The sequence below is a fragment of the Ictidomys tridecemlineatus genome, chromosome 16 (assembly GCF_052094955.1).
Source record: "Ictidomys tridecemlineatus isolate mIctTri1 chromosome 16, mIctTri1.hap1, whole genome shotgun sequence".
In the NCBI taxonomy this organism is placed as follows: domain Eukaryota; kingdom Metazoa; phylum Chordata; class Mammalia; order Rodentia; family Sciuridae; genus Ictidomys; species Ictidomys tridecemlineatus.
Window position 1 is genome coordinate 51049705 of NC_135492.1, and position 19304 is coordinate 51069008.

At 49.9% G+C, this 19304-nt stretch overlaps 1 protein-coding gene and 1 long non-coding RNA gene across 4 annotated transcripts in view; one reads left to right on the forward strand and one right to left on the reverse strand.

The window, feature by feature from the left end:
* Positions 1 to 19304, forward strand: part of Pdzrn3 (PDZ domain containing ring finger 3) — a 201683-nt gene that overhangs the window by 114504 nt on the left and 67875 nt on the right. The window lies entirely within an intron of this gene.
* LOC144371184 (uncharacterized) lies at positions 799 to 4232 on the reverse strand. The gene is made up of 2 exons (XR_013431344.1): positions 3330 to 4232; positions 799 to 1749 (listed from the first exon to the last, which is right to left on the reverse strand). It is a non-coding gene; the product is annotated as an uncharacterized LOC144371184 (long non-coding RNA).

Genomic DNA, 19304 nt, shown 5'->3' on the forward strand with positions numbered 1-19304 from the left:
AAAGACCAGCCATGTGCTAAGTGGTTCTTGTGTGGGAAGGAGTTATTCAGTCAGTCATTTCTTAAGGTCATTGTTTTTTAATTTACTTTTTTTAAAATAAAATACTAGACCTATATCTATTTCATTTTGAAAAGTAAACTAGATGGTCTGTGTTGTGAGAAGTTAGGGAGCCAGAAATCTTATTTTGCACTCTTAAAAAATGGGGTGTGCTCTTTAGATGTCATCTCTGGACCCTGAAGAGTTCGTGGAGCTAAATAAACGAGTCTGCGAAAGTGTCTGTCAAATGATGCGGAAGAGAAATAGACTATAGACAGCAGAAACTAGTTTAAGCTAGTTTAAGCTTAACAAATTAAGCTTCTTCAAGAAGCTAAGGAATCCTATCCCAAACCAACAACTCTTAAGTATAAAAAAATGAAAACATATAAATACCATATTTATTATTATAAATATGTAATAAATATTAGCTGTAATTCAACAAAAGCAATTCAGAGTTGCCATGAAGCTGTTGTTATAAATACTATTCCGTAAGCAGAGACGGTTTGGTGAATGTTGTGGGAGGTGTTTGGGTTCCTTGCTGCTTTGAGTGACAGCTCATGACCTCAAATAGAGTGATCTCATCTGCACACCTTCTCAGGAGTCACTGTAAGAAACCTGTCAGGACTGCCCTGGTTTGAGCTTCATGATTAGCCAGGGAGAGGGTTGTTTTAGGGAATGGTTAGATGGGGACTTCAGGTCACAGTTCATTTGCTACCAAGTAGGACTGAAGATGTGTAATGGCTAAGACAGCAGTAATGAAAATAGCCTTTTACTTTTTAATGGGCTGAGGTTCAATCTTCCTGGTTTTGTAGAGAAAAGCTGTAGCATGAACATTGGGGACCGTTGATGAATATTGGCTTGGAACACATGTGTCAAAACCCCAGCCCAAATTGGCCTCGGCTGAAGATAGAAATGCAGCACAAATGGTCATTTATCAGTTCAAGCGATAGAAACTTCAGCCAGATCCAGGCCTTCCAATCTCATCCTCTGACTACCGTCTCCTTCCCTTTCTCAACTCTGCTTAATTCTGAGGGCTTGGTTCTGGGGGTGTGTTCCTTCCACAAGGTGCTAAGGGTGGGCCCCAACACCTCCAAGATGGGTCCCATCCACCCAGCAACCCAGTGGTAAAAGCAAGTTTTACTCTTGCTAATTCCAGCAAAATTTTCATGGAAGTCATCCATTGGCCCAGTGGAGCTCACGCCCATCTCCTTCACCAATCACTGCCCCCAGAGGTGGGCAGCAATCTGAGTGGCCAGGCCTGAGGCACAAGTTTGTTCCACAATCTGGTCCTGTGGGCTCAAGTTCATCTCACCTATGAGAAGGAGGAAGGATGGTTGTCCAGGGGAAATTAGGGGCCGTTACCAAGATTGGCTATGGGACCAACAGAGTGCATGACCTTGGCCAGGTGTTTGGGTCTGCTGTGGTCCACCTGGGTTTCCTGGGTGCTCGTCTTCGTGGTGGGGGTCTGTACACCTTTGAATACTCACCCACTTCCTCCTCTTTCTCCCCACCTTCTGGGGTGCAAGATCACCCAGGTGCGAAGCCCCTTCTGGAATGATGCTTATAACCTTCCACATTAGTATCAGGGTCACGTGCTGCAGTAGCTGAGGTGGGACCATCAGTGTCTCTCCTCCCAGTTCTTTCCCCAGTTAGATACTCGGGAACTCTGTTTTTCTTACTGTGTCACACCAGCCTGCCCCTCCATCGGGCTTTCTGAAAGACATGGAAAATAGGCCTCAGGCACCCCAGGCTGTGGAGCCTCCTCTGGGAACTCTAGAGAGCCTGGAACTCCCGCTGGGGCCCTCTGAGGCCTAGAAGACACATCCCTGTCCACTCCATCAGATTTCAGTCTAAAATTTTCCATGAGAAATGACTCTGTAAGGTTCAAGGAAAGAAAGAAAGAAGGGCCCTGCAAGTGAGTGCCCATTTTTAAATGGAAGGCCAGTGGCTGTTCAGCACTGACTTACGGGCATCATGCTGCACCCGAGTTCCTCTCCTAGTGCACACCTTACCTGAACCTTGCTCTGAGCCCCTGTGCAGAGGGGTGTTCAGCTCAGACACCTCTGTAGCCCAGGTCCCTGAGCACAGCAAAATCCCCCAGGGCTTCAAGGACTAGCCTTGCATGTGCTTTGAGTAGCAGGCAGATCTGAGGTTTTCCAGATCATAGCTGGAGCAAGGGTCATAGCTGTGAAGTGGTTGCAAAAGGCAGGGTGGTGGGGGCTGGGCAGGCTTGAGGGACAGCCTGGATTGTGACAGTGGCCCCCACTCACTGTTAGGTCCTGCCTTGAGGCCCTCCGAGCCCATAGTAGCTGCCCTTCCACAGGACTGCAAGGGAAGACAGAAATCTGGGCTTTGCTGTGAAATACTCTGGACACTTATGTCAGAACCCAGTTTAGAAGTTTCAGAGGTCTCTTGAAATCCACGTGGGGCCTGATTCAGCCTGAGTAGGGGCTTGATTCCAGAGCAGAGAATACATAAGAAACCCAGAGAGAAAGTTACTCGCTCCCAGCTATCGGGCCTTTTTCGATTACTTTTTTGAACAGTTTGCTTTTGAGCGCACATGTCCCCAGATTTATTTTCTGCAAGACTGCAGAGCATCTTGAGTGACAGTGCATGCACACTGGGTCTGTGGCCCAACCAGGCCCCTTCCAGCTGGCTCCTTTTGGCAACTGGAAAGCCTCTTGACCTGAATTAACAAGTTCTCTCCTCCGTGACCTCATGCTCACAGCTTAAAGTCTGCAACCCAACAAGAGGTGCATACCAGCCAGCAGCCTGCATCTGCGCTCTCTCAAAGGGCTCCAAGAAGCCAGTGTGTGGCCAGGGTCCAAAAGAGCCGCAGAAAGCATCCAGACACCTAGATTCCCCTCCTAGGCGCGTGCTCCACCCGGGAGGCTGTAAAGGGGGCCCCTGGTGAACCATTGAGTCATTTATAGGCTAATCTCGGTGCAGTCCCCGAAGGAAGGCATAGCGTGGGCTGCGAGAATTCCTCCTAAGCACCCCAGAGAGAATTGCCACCATTTAAAATATGAGTTTCTGTAACCTGAGCAGGAGCCCGTGTGTGGTGCGGGCGCTCCAGCAGCCTGCTGGGAGGCCGGGGGGTCACGCTCCTGAGCAGGGCCAATGAGGCTGCTGGCAATCCCAGCTGCCTCCCCAGCTTTCCTGGAGCGAGCTGAACTGACCCTGAACTTGGAGAGTTTGCTGGTAGATTTTGGCTGGTTCCTGCTGCTGTGGCTTCAGCCAGAGGCGCAGGAAGGAGAGGCCCCAGGCCTGAAGGACACTGTGCCCACACTTACCTCTGCCCAAGGAGGCCTGGGAGGCCATTTGCCTGGCAGCCAAGCGGGCTGAGTTGCTCAATTCCTCTGAAGTTCAGGGGTCTGGGGCGCAGTAGCCCCTACCCACATTCCTTACTGTAGAGGTAGGCATGGGCGTCGGGTCCTTTGAATACCAAGATCCAGGCCTCGGGTCATTTTGTGTGACTGGACCTGAACGGGCCACCTTTCTTCCTGACTCAGGAGGAAGGCTCGGGAGGCCTACAGGCTCCGTTTTTGTTGACTGGGTCAGGTTTACGTTGATGGCTGGAGAACTGGTGAGGAGAGAGCCTCCATGAGGTCTTTGTACCAACATAGCAGGGAGGAGTTTGCCCACAGTGGACACTGACCAGGTGTCTGTGCAGAAGGAAGCCCGAGCTGCCCGGTGTAGAGAGGGCCAGGAGCCCGTGTCTGCCAGCAGAGCTTGGCTCCCAAGCCGTCAGGGGCCCGGTTGTGTGGAAATGGCAAGATTGCATCAGGAATCCAGTGGCTCTTCCCTGTGGCGGCCCCGCATTCACAGTGGCAGTCGGTCCCGTGATAGGATGGTCAGCACGGCTCCAGCCCTGCAGAGTGTCCAGTATGTGGCTGTCCCTTAAAGCCTCAGGAGAGCAGGATCTGCTGCGAGGGCCACCCACCAAGGCTGCCGGTGCACCAGGGTCTAAGGCTGAAATTACATTTGGAAAAAAAATGTCTTCAAGGTTCAGGACGCGGAGAGTGCCAATTAAAATCAGTTTATCAGGATTTCTAGCCCATTTCCACATGTGGCATGTCATGCTGACTCAGCAGGAAGGCCCACGTGTCAAGAGATTCGGCTGCATGTGGCTGATTCCAGTAAAGAAAGGTCCCACCTCTGGCTTTCAGAGAGATCACTGGAGACATTGTGAGCCAGAGTTTGTCTGCCCTTGATGACCTTGGTGGCCCCAAAGTGACTCAGCCTGTGTGCAAGAGCTGCTTTTTAGGTGGTTGGAGAAAATAAACTTTGGGCTGGTTTTGGTTCTTAAATGGAGTTTATTTGTCCTGGATTTGAAGGGAGAGGGACTAGGTGGGCGGGAATATTCAGCCAGGAAAAAAAACCACTCGGTATCACAGAACCACAGAGTTCAGAAAAGGCCCTGGCCGTCTCTGCAGTAATTAGCCCAGATCAAGTAATTGTGACATCTTCATCTTACAGCCGTAATGAGCTGACTAGCGCACTTCTCAGAAAACGGAAAGAAAGGCCACCTTCTCCTGGGACATGTAAAGAGGGAATGTACCAATTGGCCTTGGAGATCTCTCTGCACCAGTTTACTGTTTAAGTGCTGCTTGTACAGACAGACGGCTCTTCTTCCAGCTGAGAGAAGTCCTTTGTCTTCCTGTTTCAGAAGGGCATGACCCTCAAATAAGACAGACTTAGATGCTATTTAAATTCGGCTAGAAAAAAAATTAGTGAAATCCCCTTGAATTTTGGAAATTGCCGCTGTTCTTTAGGATATATCTCTCTAATTCTAGAAATACTATTTTTTTAAAAATAGAGCAAGCTGATGTTTAGGTCCCCCTATCAGAATTGAGTAAATATTGTGGGATATTACTTTTAATCATATTCATTATGAAAACGCAAATGAGTTCCCTGTTGATGGGGGAAATTTGAACATTTGTTAGCTCTTGCCAATTTCTTAGAAAGACTTTCTATGTACGTTAGGCTCCGACTTTGGGGCAGAAGACATTTTAGCTGGATGAAGGAGATTTGGCCCCTCTTCAGCCCTTTCTTTAAGGCTATTTCTTAGATTGATTTCTTCATGTCTTTCCAATCCCTTCAACATGATGAGTCTTCCTGCCCTTGGATAAGACACCTGACCTGTGGCATGCCTGAAGGTGACGTGTGGATGTTGTCTGGTGGTGGCTTCAGAAGCCATCAAAGCACCCCCAGCTCTGCCTTCCAACTAAACCAGGGCTACGCTGAGACACTCATGGATATGACAAGTTAAATGCATGGCTTTTTCTCTTCCCCCAACAGTGATAAAATGTAGCTCCCACTTGCCACCCTCCACCCTTGCGAAGCGAAGCCTATCCTTCCTCCGCATACCTTACAGTCACAGCGGTGTGTCACCGTCTCCATTGTCTCCTTCCTCCGTTTCTCTGTAACCCCAGAGGCAGCTCCATAAGCACTGGGCAAGTACTCGGGTTGCCCTTGGTGGCTCAGTGGGGCTGGCTTTTTTCTAAAAGTCATATTGTAGGTGGCATGGCACGCTCCTCTCGATTCTCTGCAGTCCTGAGTGCCCTCCAGCTCCAGTGCCTAGTAATTTCCCAGCTGTACGCGTGTGCCAGGATCGGAACCCCACCCTTCCACGGTGGGCTCTTACACAGCAGTCGGAGTCCAGCAGTGATCGAAAAGCAAGCAGTTCCTAGACCCAGGCACCTCCTGGCCTGACTGCTGGTGGGCTTATTATTTCTTGGTTTCCCTTGCCACAGGGTCCCTCCGTGTCGTGGGCCGGCTCCCAGCTTCCTGTGTGCTGTGTCCATGTAGGGAACCCTGGTGAGGATGCGGTATTTGTGCGTAGGAGCTGTTCCGCTGCGCTCCACGCTGTGCACCGGCCACGGCAGCCGTAACAGCTCTAAAATTCACTTAGAGAAACTGGAACAGCGAGTCACAGTGATGGTTGTCAGTTACTTGATAGAGTTGAACATGGACTGCCTGCCTTTGGTAGTAATTAGCGGTTTTCATTATCCTTGCCTTGTCTAGCAGTTTGTCCACATTTCTCTCTGAGTGTTCCCTCTGGAGTTGTTCCCTACCTTGACTTCATGATTGTAAGGTTTTACATGCCGCCTACAATTCTTTGTCTGCATTAAATAAATAATAAGTGCCACCTCTCTTAAGAGGTGCCAGTCTGGGGTCCTTAGCGGAGCTTTGAGTTCTCTCCTTCCCAGGGCCCCTTCCTCCCCTTAGAGGTACTGTGGCATCTCTCTCTGTCCCTCACCACTGGCCAGCTGTGGAGAGCAGTCTGCCCCTCCTGCCTTGCTTTTCTGTGCTTCCTCTCCCAGCTTCCTATGAAGCTGGGGGACCATATGTGACAGGTAGGACCTTTCTGCTGCCATGTCCAGCATGTACCCTCAGCTTTGGGGGCATTTGACCAACTGTCCCCCTTCAGGGGACAATAAGTCTTCTGGCCTCACACTCCTGAGTGCTCTGGGTAATCTTCCAGTGTCAACTCCCAGTTCAGCCATGCCCCTGCTCCAGAACCCACGCGTGTATTTCCGCCTGCATCTGGGATGTCTCTGCTCTAGTGTGAACCTACCTTGAAGCTCAGGTATACAAGCCCAGCCTCCTGCTGCTCTCCCCCTCCTCATCGCTACATTCCTGGTCTCCTCTAAAGTAAGATGCGTTGTAGATGTTCTAGATTCTTCTCCTCACCCACCTGACAACTCCTGCCCATTCCGATTTCACGCTCTCTTGTCATCCTCTGCTCTGCCAATCCAGCTGGCCCCCTCTCCTCTCCAGGACCGATGCCCCTCCTTCCTTTTTCTACCTCCCCTCCTTCTCTCTCCTCCCTCCAACTCTTGCTTTGCAACCCTGCAAAGCCTTAAAAGTTTTCCAGATCTGATTTTGGGTCTTTTCCTTGGGAGGAGAAGTTCTGACGGCTCCCTGTTAGAGAACACGATTCCAGTGACTTCCTGCGACCTCCATCCACGTCCCCCACCCCTCACTTGCGGCTGTAGTCTACACTGGAATCAGGCCTTAGAAACCAGCCCCTCAGTCCCTCAGGTGCACAGAATGGGCTGCCTCTGCGCCTTGGCTTCTACTCTGTCCTCATGCGGCTGCCCTTCCTGTCCTGTCAATCAAGCCCAACCCATGATTGCGCACTGAATAGTTTGCAAGTCTCCTTTCTAGAAAAGGGACTAAGAGAATTGACTTTCTGTCTGTCCCCCCAAAGAAATCAGCTGCCAACTCTGCAAAGTGGGTTGTGCATGAGTCACAGATACCGTTAGCGGCCACCCTTTCCAAGGTTCCACATGAATGGTGGGCACAGGCATGTGGGACAGGATCCTGAATCCTTGCACGTCGTTCCTCTGCGGGTCCCTGTGCAGCGAGTCAGGTGACCAGCCAGGTTGTTTATCTGACTTACAGCACACGCAACTGTTTGACATAACCTCTCCTTTGCATTTGCCTAACGACATGACAGCCACTTCCCTCCAACAAGAGGGCTGGCAGGACACTTGAGATGGCATTGTGATGGCAGGCATGATGCCCCTGTAGAAGGCACAACTTTCTTCCTCCTCCTGTGTAGACACTAGAGCCTTTGTGAGCCCAGGCTCATCTTTTCTGGGACAGCCAGCAGCGCCATGAAGATGCGGCTGGCAGAGGCTTCTGCTGGCACGTGGCCAGTCTGAGGTGTGCTACGTTAACAGGTCCCACTCACATCCACATTCCTCAGGCTTTACAAACGCGAGAAAAGCAAGTTGGAGGAGAGGGACGTCTGTGTGGGTCCTTATGGACGCTCCAACACGCAGCTCTTGCTGGGTCCTGGTCGATTCCTCTTGGTGACTCTCCCCTGAGAGCTTTGATCAGCACTGGGATCCTGGTGTCTGTGCGACAGTCCCAGTTATCTTCCCTTCTCTAATTGACCTCCTCAGAAGTACAGAGAAAGTTTCCTCTTCTCTGGTTTGGAAGCCGAGGCCCGGCCGGCTCGCTCACTAGTGTACCAAGTGCAATTGACTGTAAAGTGAGCTCCTGTGGTGTCCAAAGGAAAATCACACGTGTCTAAGGACAAAAACTGCAAAGCAGCACTTACTTTGAATTGACCTTCAGCACGTAGGTAGCTTTCTGGACCCGGCCTGGGGAAGGTCAAGGTGTGGCCTCTGCTCTGAAGCAGAGAAGTTCAGGTTTCCATAGAGCTGTTCCTAGGACCGGCATCCATAGCAACCCAGGGAGGCCCTAACTCTTGCTTTTGAAGAGCCCCCCACAGCAACCCTGCACCCCTCTCTGTGGGGTGTGTTCCGGTATTTAATTGAGCTTGCCCAGGGGGATCTTAAGATAGGAGAGTTTTCTCTGAGTACACCCCCTGGGTGCTGAATTTCCACCTGGGGTACATGATGCTTCAAAACATGGAATTGAAGACTGTCCAAGGTTCATTAATAAATAAATAAATAAATAAATAAATAAATAAATAAATAAATAAATAGAAAATTCAAATATCATAAGCCAGACAGTGGGTGATCTGTTCCTTTTACATCTGGTGGCCCCAGTGAAGGACAGTCACTGTGGAGGAACGGGAGTTCTAATTTTTTCTAAAGGAAGAGTTAAGACTCTCTAGTGGGTTTGCTTTCGTTGGGCTCCAGCTGTGTATCTCTTTTTTTTCCCTCTGTTTATCCTCTAGGATGAAGAGAGGGTTCTGGAATCCTGTGTTACACATCAAAGTGTGTTTTCTTAGAAACGGGGCTGTAACAACCTAATGAGCCAGACTTGAAGTGGTGCTAATATACGGGCCACTGAGAAAAATGATGGATTCAGGTAGACAGACTCAGCCCCGCAGTGGAGACACGTGCTCTCTGCCCCCGTTCCCCTACCTGCTCCATCACCCAGCTCATCCTCGGAGCCCACTCATGGCTGCACAGTCTTCTCCATGGGTCACTCCGGGCAGCCACTGGGAGACACTCAGAGGTGTCCTCAATACTGAAAACCCCTGGGCATCATGGCATCGAGGAGAGAACCCTGGCTGCCAATCTGGGCACTTTTACTTAGTCCCGACCCGCCCACCCGCTGTCGCCTCTGGGTGTGTTTCGGGGTGAGGCTTTGTGGGTGTTTGGTCTTTGTCACTCTTCTGGTCCTTTCCATTCTCCTCTGTAACATGATGGCGTCATCGCTGGTGTCCCCTGTACTTCTGAGAGTATACTCTGAGTTTTATGGACACCTGGTTCACACAGTTGAGAGTTGGGTTCCGGGTGTTCAGGGTAAGACAGGAGTGGGCTCCTGTGACCAGCCTGGATGTCCCTATGTCTGGCTCTTTGTCCTGTGTCCCCAAAGCTTTTTGTTAAGATTCTAACTGTGTCCTCCTGTGTCATTCTGAAGTGAGAAGGGAGGATGGCCCTGTGGAAGGGCATCCCGCGTGGGCTTTGAGGCTGTACCCTCGGCTCCAGTCCCTGCATCCTCAGGGGCTGGGGGTCGGAGCCAGGCATCCGGGTGCAGGGTGGTGAGGGGCAGATTCCAGCTCTGCCGCTTAGGAGACTGCCACGACCTTGGGCAAGTCGCTCCACGCCGGCCCTGGTTTCCCCAAAGGAAATTAGGAAACCCGTGAGCATCTCATTCCTGGGCAGAGAGAGCACATGTGGATGGGTCATTGTGACCCAAGGAAGGGCAGGACAAAGGGCGAGGGTCTGGAGGCAGTTCCAGGCATCCTCTGGTTACCGAGGTTCTATCCACAGGGGACAGGGTCGGCTAGGGGAAACTCCTCCTCTCCATGGAGGGGGAGAGAGGAGGAAGGTCCACTAGGCCAGCTTTGGTGAGTCACCCGTGGCCACAGACGCAGCGAGGACTTCGGGACAACAGGGAGGGAGGAGGGAACTTTCCACATGAAATGCCCAGGGGAGAGCAGGGCATTTGCGTGTAGTATGGTTTGGAAGAGAGCTAGACTGTCCCTGGGGAGGCTTTCCACGCAGAGACGGCCACATGCTGAGGACCGAAGGCCCGAGGCTTCGTGCCTGGATGTGGACAGATGCCCTTTCAACAGAGGCAACATGTGGAGCAGGGTCAGGTGGGTGGTCACACCCAGACCACCAGGGTGGATTCTGACCTCTGCAGGGTTGACCCTTCCTGGCCCTGAGAGCCTGTAGGACAGTTTTGGTGACAGTGGCTTCAGCCAGGGCAGCCCTCACACCCCACTGGCTCAAGGATGGGGGCGCCCTCTGACAGGCAGACGTGGACAACGGCAGGCACAGAGTCTGGTGAGTGAGGATTATTAGTACAGTTATTAGCAGTGAGACCCTGGCCTCCGGTCCTACCCTGAGGATGGTAATTGGGTTGCCCCAGTAAGATCGCATTACAAACGAGAGGGTTTATTGGAACACCTGGTGCCCGCCTCCATATGGGAATCCTATTCTAGTGCACCCGTCCCTCGCACCTAACTCGGTTTCCTTCCCTCCTCCCATTGGCTCTCCTCCTGCTTAGCTGTGCCTCCAGTTTTGCCAGATGATAACACCGACAGCCATGAACAGTCATTTTCCTTTTCTATTGTACGTGAGACACCCCCAACATGCCTTTGTGGAGACTGACCTGAGCCTCCCCCACATTCCCATTGGGATCATGGGCCAGGGGTGGGGAGTACTGGGGATTGAACTTGGGGGCACTCGACTCCTGAGCCACCTCCCCAGCCCTGTTTTGTATTTTATTAGAGACAGGGTCTCACTGAGTTGCTTAGCACCTCACTAATTTGCTGAGGTTGGCTTTGAGCTCGTGATCCTCCTGTCTCAGCCTCCTGGGATGACAGGCACACGCCACCGTGCCTGGCGACCTCTCTTACTGTTGCTCCATCCATCTGGTTGTGACCCTGGAGGAAGCTGATGCTAAGGGAGACGGAGAAGGCTAGGACTAGTTGGTCAAAGTGCTCATAACTGAGAACATGGAAGCCCTTGCTAATGGACCACAGAGTGCCATCCACTTGTCAGGGGGAGCCGACGGGAGATCTTGGGTTTTGTCATTTCCAGGGGAAGTGGTCTGGGCCATGGCGGGCAGCAGGATGCCTCCTCCCAGGTGCTTTTGGAGAGTTGCCTGAAAGTGGTGAGTGGCAGAACAGCAATGGGAACGGCCCACACGTGGCCAAGTGGGGAGATGCTGGGCTGGCTGGAGGGGGAGAGCCAGGCGCTCAGCTCTTGGCAAATGCTGCCTCCACAGCCCGAAACAGCTGATAACAGACAGAATTTCCCTTTTCCTCTTGGTAGCCAGAATGTGTATCCTGGGAGTGTCCATTTTGTTTGGAGTTGTTGGGTTACATTCTGATTCTGCAAAAGTATAATAAAAAAAAAATGGTCTTTTAAAAAGCCAGGGTCTTCTTAAAGCTGCCTAAACTCAAAGGAGCACAGAACTCTTAAGAGTAGAGTGGGATTGAGGCCACATTCTGTCTCAGCCCACGATGTTCACATGAGTCTCCACAGTGAGCAGAAGCTCTAACAGGGGTAAGTTACCTGGAACTCGGCTTCTGCTTTGAGGATCGCAGCTGGGGGTGGATTAATCAGTTCTCCACGACTTGGCTAAAATGTGTTTTGTTGTTATTGTCTTTTTAAACATCAATGTGCAGCTTCTGCAGACTTTAGGGGTTTGTAACCCACCTAGGTTGGACTAAAGGAAAAGGTCAAAGAACTGGACCTTTTTTTTTTTATGATTGATTAAAATCCCACAACTGCTTCTGAATTCTCTAATATAAACTCTCGAGTCTGTTTCTGTGCAAGTTCAGGATTTGGCCAGAATTCTGCACGTTCACCCTTCAGAGCCATTGTTCCCTCTCAAAGACAGTCCTGATTTAGGACCTCATGGCGGATGTAGCCAGTTGCATGCTCTGTCATTGATATTCAATGCATTTTTACACCAGATACAACTCTTGACCTGTTCTGGAGGTTGGTTGGGTGGGTTTTTGTTGTTTTGTTTTGCTAGTGAGCCATTGCCTGCATTATTTTTGAATGTTGGAGATTGCTTTTTGACATTAGGAAGTACCACTAGCTCAGTGTATAGCCCACACCAAGAAGATTTTAATATTTCATCTAAGACTACGGTTGATGTTACAGTGCAGAAATAGTTGCCTGTGCTTTGAGTGTGCATTTTTGTTTGCTTATTGAAGAGTTCACTGTCAGAGAATGCATCCTGGTTTAGGAACACAGACCCCAAAATCGAGAGGCCTGGAATCTATATTTGTGGCTCTCTGACTGCGTAGCCTAGAGGTGGGAGATTCTGTTGCTGAGCCTTGGGGGCAACGGTGGTCTTGATAGCTAACAGTGGCGAGGGCTCACTCGATGCCAGGCACTGCTCTAAATGCTGTGCATGTCACTTAATCCTGGTTATGTCCCCCTGAGGTGTATTACAATAACAGTCACGTGGGCATGTGACAGGGTGATGACAGTTCACGTGCTACCTGGTGCATTACCTAGAGCCACATATGTGGTGTCAACTGTTGGTTGGGAGAATCTTCCAGCTATGTGACTTTTACCCCAAAATTTGTGCTCTAAAAAGCAAATGCTGATAATCTCACACACCTCCTGAGGGTCAGAAATCTGGGGGCAGCTTACAGGTGGATGGGGTCTCTCATGAGGCTGCATTCAAGTTGTCATCAGGACGGGTCGTCAGAAAGTGCAGCCCATGCCGGCTCCTGTACAGGAGCGTAGTCAGAGCCTCGGGTCTCTGCGGGTCTCGGCAGGAGGCCTCAGCTCCTCACCACATGCATCAGTCCAAAGTGCTACTGGGGCTCAGCCCCCTGGCCTCCCTCACATCACAGAGAAGGCTCACGGGAAGACAGAGGCCACAGTCTTCTCACACCTAACTTGGAAATGGCATATCTGCCCCATTCTCTTGGTTGCACAGAGTAACCTTGCGACCAGATGGAAGATGACACTCCACAAGCCACTAAAGCCCAGAGGCTTGGTCATCAGAGGCCACCTTGGTGACTGACTGCCTCCGAGGTCTTTGTGTATTATATTCTGAAAATCACGTGTGAAAACGTGAAAGTGAGAAGCTGACCAAAGACCTTAGTTCCCCGAAATGAAGGAATCGCTACCAGAAGCCGCTGGGCCTCAGCAGTTGGCATTGGTATGTTTTGCAGGTCAAGTACAACCACCGAGCTGGCCAGAAGGGTGTCCTCTGTGGCTTTGCTTGCATATTCAGAGAAACTGCCAGGCCTCTGCTGTTGGCCCAACTTTTATTTGAATATTCTGGTACATATTTTTGATTTTTTTTTTGTTTCCTCCACTATGGACACAAGTCGTCTTATAGTTGGTTTTAAAAGTCTATAGTAACCCCTGGCCGAAGGTTCATTTCATTACGAATTGGCTGAAGGCAGTGGATTTATATTCAATCATCAGTCTGAGTGTTCTCCTACCTGCTCCCCCCAATTTTCTGGTGATGGACTCACTGCAATATTCCCTTAAATGGCTTCTTTGGCCTTTCTCTTGGGCCTGCATTTGACATTTTCTCGAGAATGTTTATTTTTTAATTTACAACTTGGAGAGGTTTGTTTTATGAGATGGGTTTTTTATGCAACAAAATATAATAGGTTCAGCGTTTGGGGGGTCAGGGGGAGCCCTGTGAATTTGAAATTGACTGCTGTGAGGAGGAATTTATTCATTTCATTTGTGGGAGAAAAAAAATGACAGGCAGCATGAAAGTAGAAAGGTTTCAGGTCTCAATGCACGGATGGCGCACATCGCCTCTCTCCAGTCAGCGGGCTCGGTGTTCCGTATTTGCCGTCAATATCTATTTGTGAGGCTTCTGGAAGGAGGTGATGGGGTCTGATCTCTTGCTGGAGGATTTCACAGGGTGCAATGGGTGACTGAGGCCTTTCAAACTAAAAGAAAATGAAGACCGCGCCTCATCCGAACTTCGGAGCTGGAATGCGATGGGCACATCTTCCTTCCCTTCCTCCTTTGACGCCTGGTGATCCCTTTTATTATTGCCAAAGGAAGTCACTTGCACAGGATGCCTTGGCTTGCTCGTGCTGATCATATAATGGTGGGATATTAACTTATCAACGTGTCGGGAGCTTTAATAACCATACTGCCTGACTCTTGGAGCAGAAAGGTCTGTGGCGGAGCCCCTGTGCCCTTCTTCCACCCTGACACACTACACCAGTCCATTAATTTTCAGGCATGGCCCGTCATTAGCGGCCTCGGGCTGAAGAACAGCATTAAGAGGCTGCAGGGTCACGAACCCACCCTCTACCCCCTGGTTCATTCACAGCGTGCGCCTTTCTTAATACCTTACCGCTCATTTGCCGCCTCCAATTGGTAAAAGGGACCTGGGACGGATGGGCTTCTTGTCGTTCCTCCTTTGGGTCATGCCTCCCTGTTCTCCAGGACGGAAAGTGTACACCGTCGCCATGACGGGAGCCCTTGCCATAAATGGAGTTTGGATTTCAAGGCAGTGACGGGCCTGCGTTATCTTTAGACAGACCTCTTCCTTACCAAGTTGCTCTTTAATGTAGGTGAACCCAGGAGACGATCTTATTATTGAGCAAATTTACTCTAATATATGAACCCCACGGTGGAAGATGGTATTTGGTGAATTGAATCTGCTCCACCTTTTTTAATACATAAGGTCATTACGAGATGTGATTATATTTTATATTTGCTCATTGTACACTGTGGAGAGCAGTTTGCTTTGGAAACACGGTGTGTAGGAAACAAATCTCCTCCGCTGATAGCCCGGAAGGGCACACCTGCCAAGCACTGGGACTTCTCCCATCTGTCTGGCCCACGAGCCGTGCTACCGCTGACATTTTTCTCTGGTGATTGACAGGCTGGCGAGGAACAGAGCTACTTCTGGAAGGGCCTCTCAGGTGGGAGTGGGAGCAGGATTAAACTTTGCTTGCCCTTAAAAAGGGGGTGCTCGGTATATATGGGAGGATTCGGAAACACCCAGGAGGCCGAGCAGTATGGGGGTTACCATCGTGGCTTCTAAAGCCAGTCAGGTGGACTTGAGTCCAGGTTCTACTGGTCAGGGGATACGAAACCAGGACCTTAGTGATCTGTTACTGCTCTGTGGCTTCAAAGGACAAGTATTTCTTCTGTCACATAGTTGCTGGACATTGGGCCTCGGGTGGGGATCTGCTTGCTTCTGTTAGCATCTCTGACGAGGCTGCCTTCCCGGCTGGTGCTGGCTGGGACAGTGGTCATCTGTGTCTTGGCAGGGGCCCAAGGATCCAGGGCTGCTGGCAGGAGGAGGTCTCAGGCCCTCACCACATGGGGGGAATCTTGACACGACAGAGCAGTTGCCTAGTGCGTCTGTCAGCTTTTGTCACTGGGACTGAGATACCTGACAGGTACAACCGAGTGGAGGAAAGGAAGTTTACTTGGGGCTCCTGGTTCAGACGAGGCAGGACATCCTGGCTCAGGGGCTGGGGAGCACTTTTCCACTCGGGGCTTCTAGGAAGCAGAGAGGGAGGGGGAAGGGGCCGCAAAACAGATGCACCAGCAACCCCCTTCCTGCAGCCTCACCCCAGCTGCCTGGGTGACCAAACTGTGAGGGACTGATCAGGTTACAGCTCTCCCCTCTGGATGTTCCTGTGTTTACTCGGGAGCTTCTGGGGGCACCTTGTACCCCCACTGTAACACCCGCCTTCCATGGGCCTCCATTTCTCCACCTACAAAGTATGGAAATAATAAGTCTTCAAAGGGTTCCAGGGAAGACTGAGTTTCAATGGGCGTGCTTAGCACATCCTCTCACCCACAATAAGGGCTGTCACTCACCGTCTTTATCACCAACCTCATCATCCCCCTCGTGACTCCTCCAGGGCTTCAAGGGGCTCACACATCTCCAATTTCTGTGTGTTTTTTCTTTTTCCTTCTCTTTGCCACCAGCCATTCTCCCATTCCCTTGAGTTCCACACTCTTGTGACAGCTTATAAGTAGCACCATCAGGCTGCCCGTACCCAAAGGCAGGTGGGGAGGAAGCTCTCAGGTCTCTATCAAGGATATGGTGAACTATAGAACTTGCAGACAAGCTGCACAGAATATGGGCTAGGTCATTAAAGTAATGAGAAAGAATGTTTATCCCTACCAAGTGAGTTTTTGGTCAAAGAACTAATATTGGAGTTTGAGAAAGAGACAAGGCTCATGGGCAAAAGGGGCAGGGGAACAGGATGCCAGGCTTATCTAGTAGAGAGCCCCAGCTATTGCTTGAGGTCTGTGGGGTCTTCTGGCTCCCGTCTTGCAGAATGGGCTCAAGTGCACACATCCAGATGTGCCCAGGCTTAGGAGAGCTCCTCATGTCCCATGCATCCCCTCCAAGTTATTCAACACCATCAATGGGAACGGAGCAAGGATTCAGTAAAGGCCAACATAGTAGGTCAAGTTTCAGTGCACATTTTTATTCGGGAGTGAATAAACCATTTGATTTTCCTTTGCACATCTCAGACAATCAGTTACACACCCGCACGTCTTAAACTTCTGGTGCTTATGACAATGTCCTCACTATTCCAGCTTTCTGAACACTACCAGGTACCCATAATTTGTTTTTCTCAGCCATGATGTAATCATTAGGTTGCTGTAATGAAGATTGAAGGTTTAATAATGGAAAGTGTTACAAATTTCAATTTAATCATTCCTAAATTGATTAGCGACTTTTCCCAAATGCCTGGCCATGGAGAAACAGAGGGCTAAGAGAGACAAAGTACTGCGTCCGAGTTTGATGAATGGTGCTTTGGTGGAGCTGTAATTGAGTTATTGAATTTACTCATCTTCCAAATGATGTTTGCATTGTCTTGGCCATATGTGTTGAGGGCCAGAGAAAGGTCATTAGAAGCTTCAGACCGAGGGCATGTGTGGGTTACACGGGTTTTAAACTGTGACATTGAGGTTAGTCAATTAAAAGAAACACCCAGCAAAGTACAGGGATCCTCTCACTGCAGAATGGCCTGTGGCGAAATCCCAAAGGCCTATTTAAAGGAGTCTGAAGATTCTGTAAGTAAATGTCTACTGTTGGCCTCAGGCTATTTAGCCCCTGACAAATGACAGGCGGGAGCCCCTGTAGGCAGATTGGAAGGAAAGGACACCTATAAACAAACCCAGCCTGGCAGCTCAAACCAAGCCAGGATTGAAATAATTAAATCAGAGCAGGGTCTCGCTCCTTGCCCTAATGATGCCACGTGTGATATTTTCCACTTCTCACTTAGATTGTCCTCCAGAGCAGGACCTTAAAGCATGGCTCTCCAATTGGGAAAATGTCGAGATAAATGTTTTTTATTATTATTATTATTATTATTATTATTTTTGCAGCCCCTACCTTTCCCCCACCATGTCGCAGGCTGCAGGTCAGGGCAGACAGTGATGCCACAGGATGACAATGCTTTGTGATTCATCTTCCTTTGTTTCCAAATTCTATTTATGAGTGATAAAGTTTTAATATGTGATTGCAACAAATCCATCAGAATAAGATGAGTAAACATTCTAAACCTAAGGAACTAAAGCCAGGAGGCCCTTGGGCCCCTGACCTAGAAAGGATTCTCTTGGAGGATGTGGACAGAAGCGGCCAAGCAGCAGGGAGAGGACAGTGACAGACAGCAAGGGAGTCCCAGCCCTCCTGGAGGAAGGCCAATGGTGCCCAGCTGCCAGTTGGCGTGGGCAAGTTCCAGGGGCTGCACGGCAGTGTGCCAAAGCATGCATATGGCGGGCACAGCTTCTTGAGAAGCGTCTCAGAAAGCTCAGTGTGTTTCACACTCAAACACACACACAGTAGCCTCCCCTTACCCTTAAGACCTCCAGTGGGTGTGAAGCCACGGATCGTGCGACCCCAGGATGCCCGCCATGGTTTTTTCCTGTATGTGCACACGCAGATCCCAAGCCTTTTCCATCTGAGCTAAGCACTTCCAAGCCACTTTCCAAGCCACCGCTTTTGTAGTTTGAGGTGTGACAGCAACAGTCACAGGAATGTCTTCTTCCTCCTTCACAGTTTCACAGATCTTAGCAACCTCTACATTGAAATTTCCCCCCATAAGTCGGGAGCTTCCACCCTTTCACCCAAAGGGAGCATTTGACAGGTTCTCTTGGGGCTCTCTGAATCGCCAGCACCAATCCTCTTGTACTTTGGGGCCACTGTTAAGTAAAGTGGGGTCCTTAATCCCCAGCACCGTGGCTCTGTAGCAGTAGGTCTGATAACCTAGAAGGCTACAAAAATGTAGTGAGGACGGCTGTGTAGGAGGGACAGTTAACACCCTGAGGGGACAGAGTGGGGTAGATGCGAGGAGTCCATCCTGCTCCTCAGAATGGGGCACAACTTAAAATATTCAGCATTTTTTGGATGACGTTTGAGCATAGGTAACAAACTGGGAAGCAAAATCGGGGGTTCACAGGGGAACCCTACTCTAGAAACACCCAGGACAAATATATGAGATTGTCAAGGCTGCAGTAGCCTAATGGCACAGTCTGAGTGGCTAAAAAAGGTGGCACTTATTATCTCAAGGTTCTGAAGGCTAGAAATCCAAAATCGAGGTGCTGTGGGGACCGTGCTCCCTCTGAAACCCGCAGGGAACCTCCTTGCCTCTTCCTGGTCACTGGTAGTCTGCTGGCCACCTTTGGCCTTCCAGAGCTCAAAGGTGCATCACGCCAGCCTTCTCCACATACATTCTCCACAGGACGTTCTCCACAGGTCTCTGTCCATCATCTTCCCTGTGTGTCTGTGTGTCCAAAAGTCCCCTTTTATAAGGACACCAGACTGGATTAGGACCACCCTGCTTGACCTCATTTTTACTTGATCCCTTCGTGAAGACCCTCTTTCCAATTAAGCTCTCACTGTAGCAGTTTAGACATTCACAAACTTTTTGGTGCAAGAGAAACACATTGCAGGTACTAAAGTTTAAAAATAGCAAAACAGAATCTGAATTTTTTTTTCTTGCTATCTAGGTCAGTTTGGAATATGGTTCTCCAAGATGTTTCCCTGAGAACTTAGTTTTCTAGATATTTTATAGGAGGAAAAAAGAATAGCAAATACTAATGCTGGATCCCAGGCCATCGGTTTATGTCTTAGTCAGATTTTTTTTTTTTTAATTTTAACCGCTGCGACTGAAAGACCCAACTAGAACACCTGTATAGGAGGAGAGGTTCATTTAGGGGCTAGAGGTATTGGTCCATAAAAGGCTGGCTTCATTTCTTAGGGCTCAAAGTGAGGCAGTGCATCATGGTGGAAGAAAGCACTCACATGATGATCAGGAAGCAGAGAGAGACCACAAAATATACACACAGAACCACGCCCCCAATGTCCCACCTCCTCCAGCCACTCCCCATCCACCCATCAGG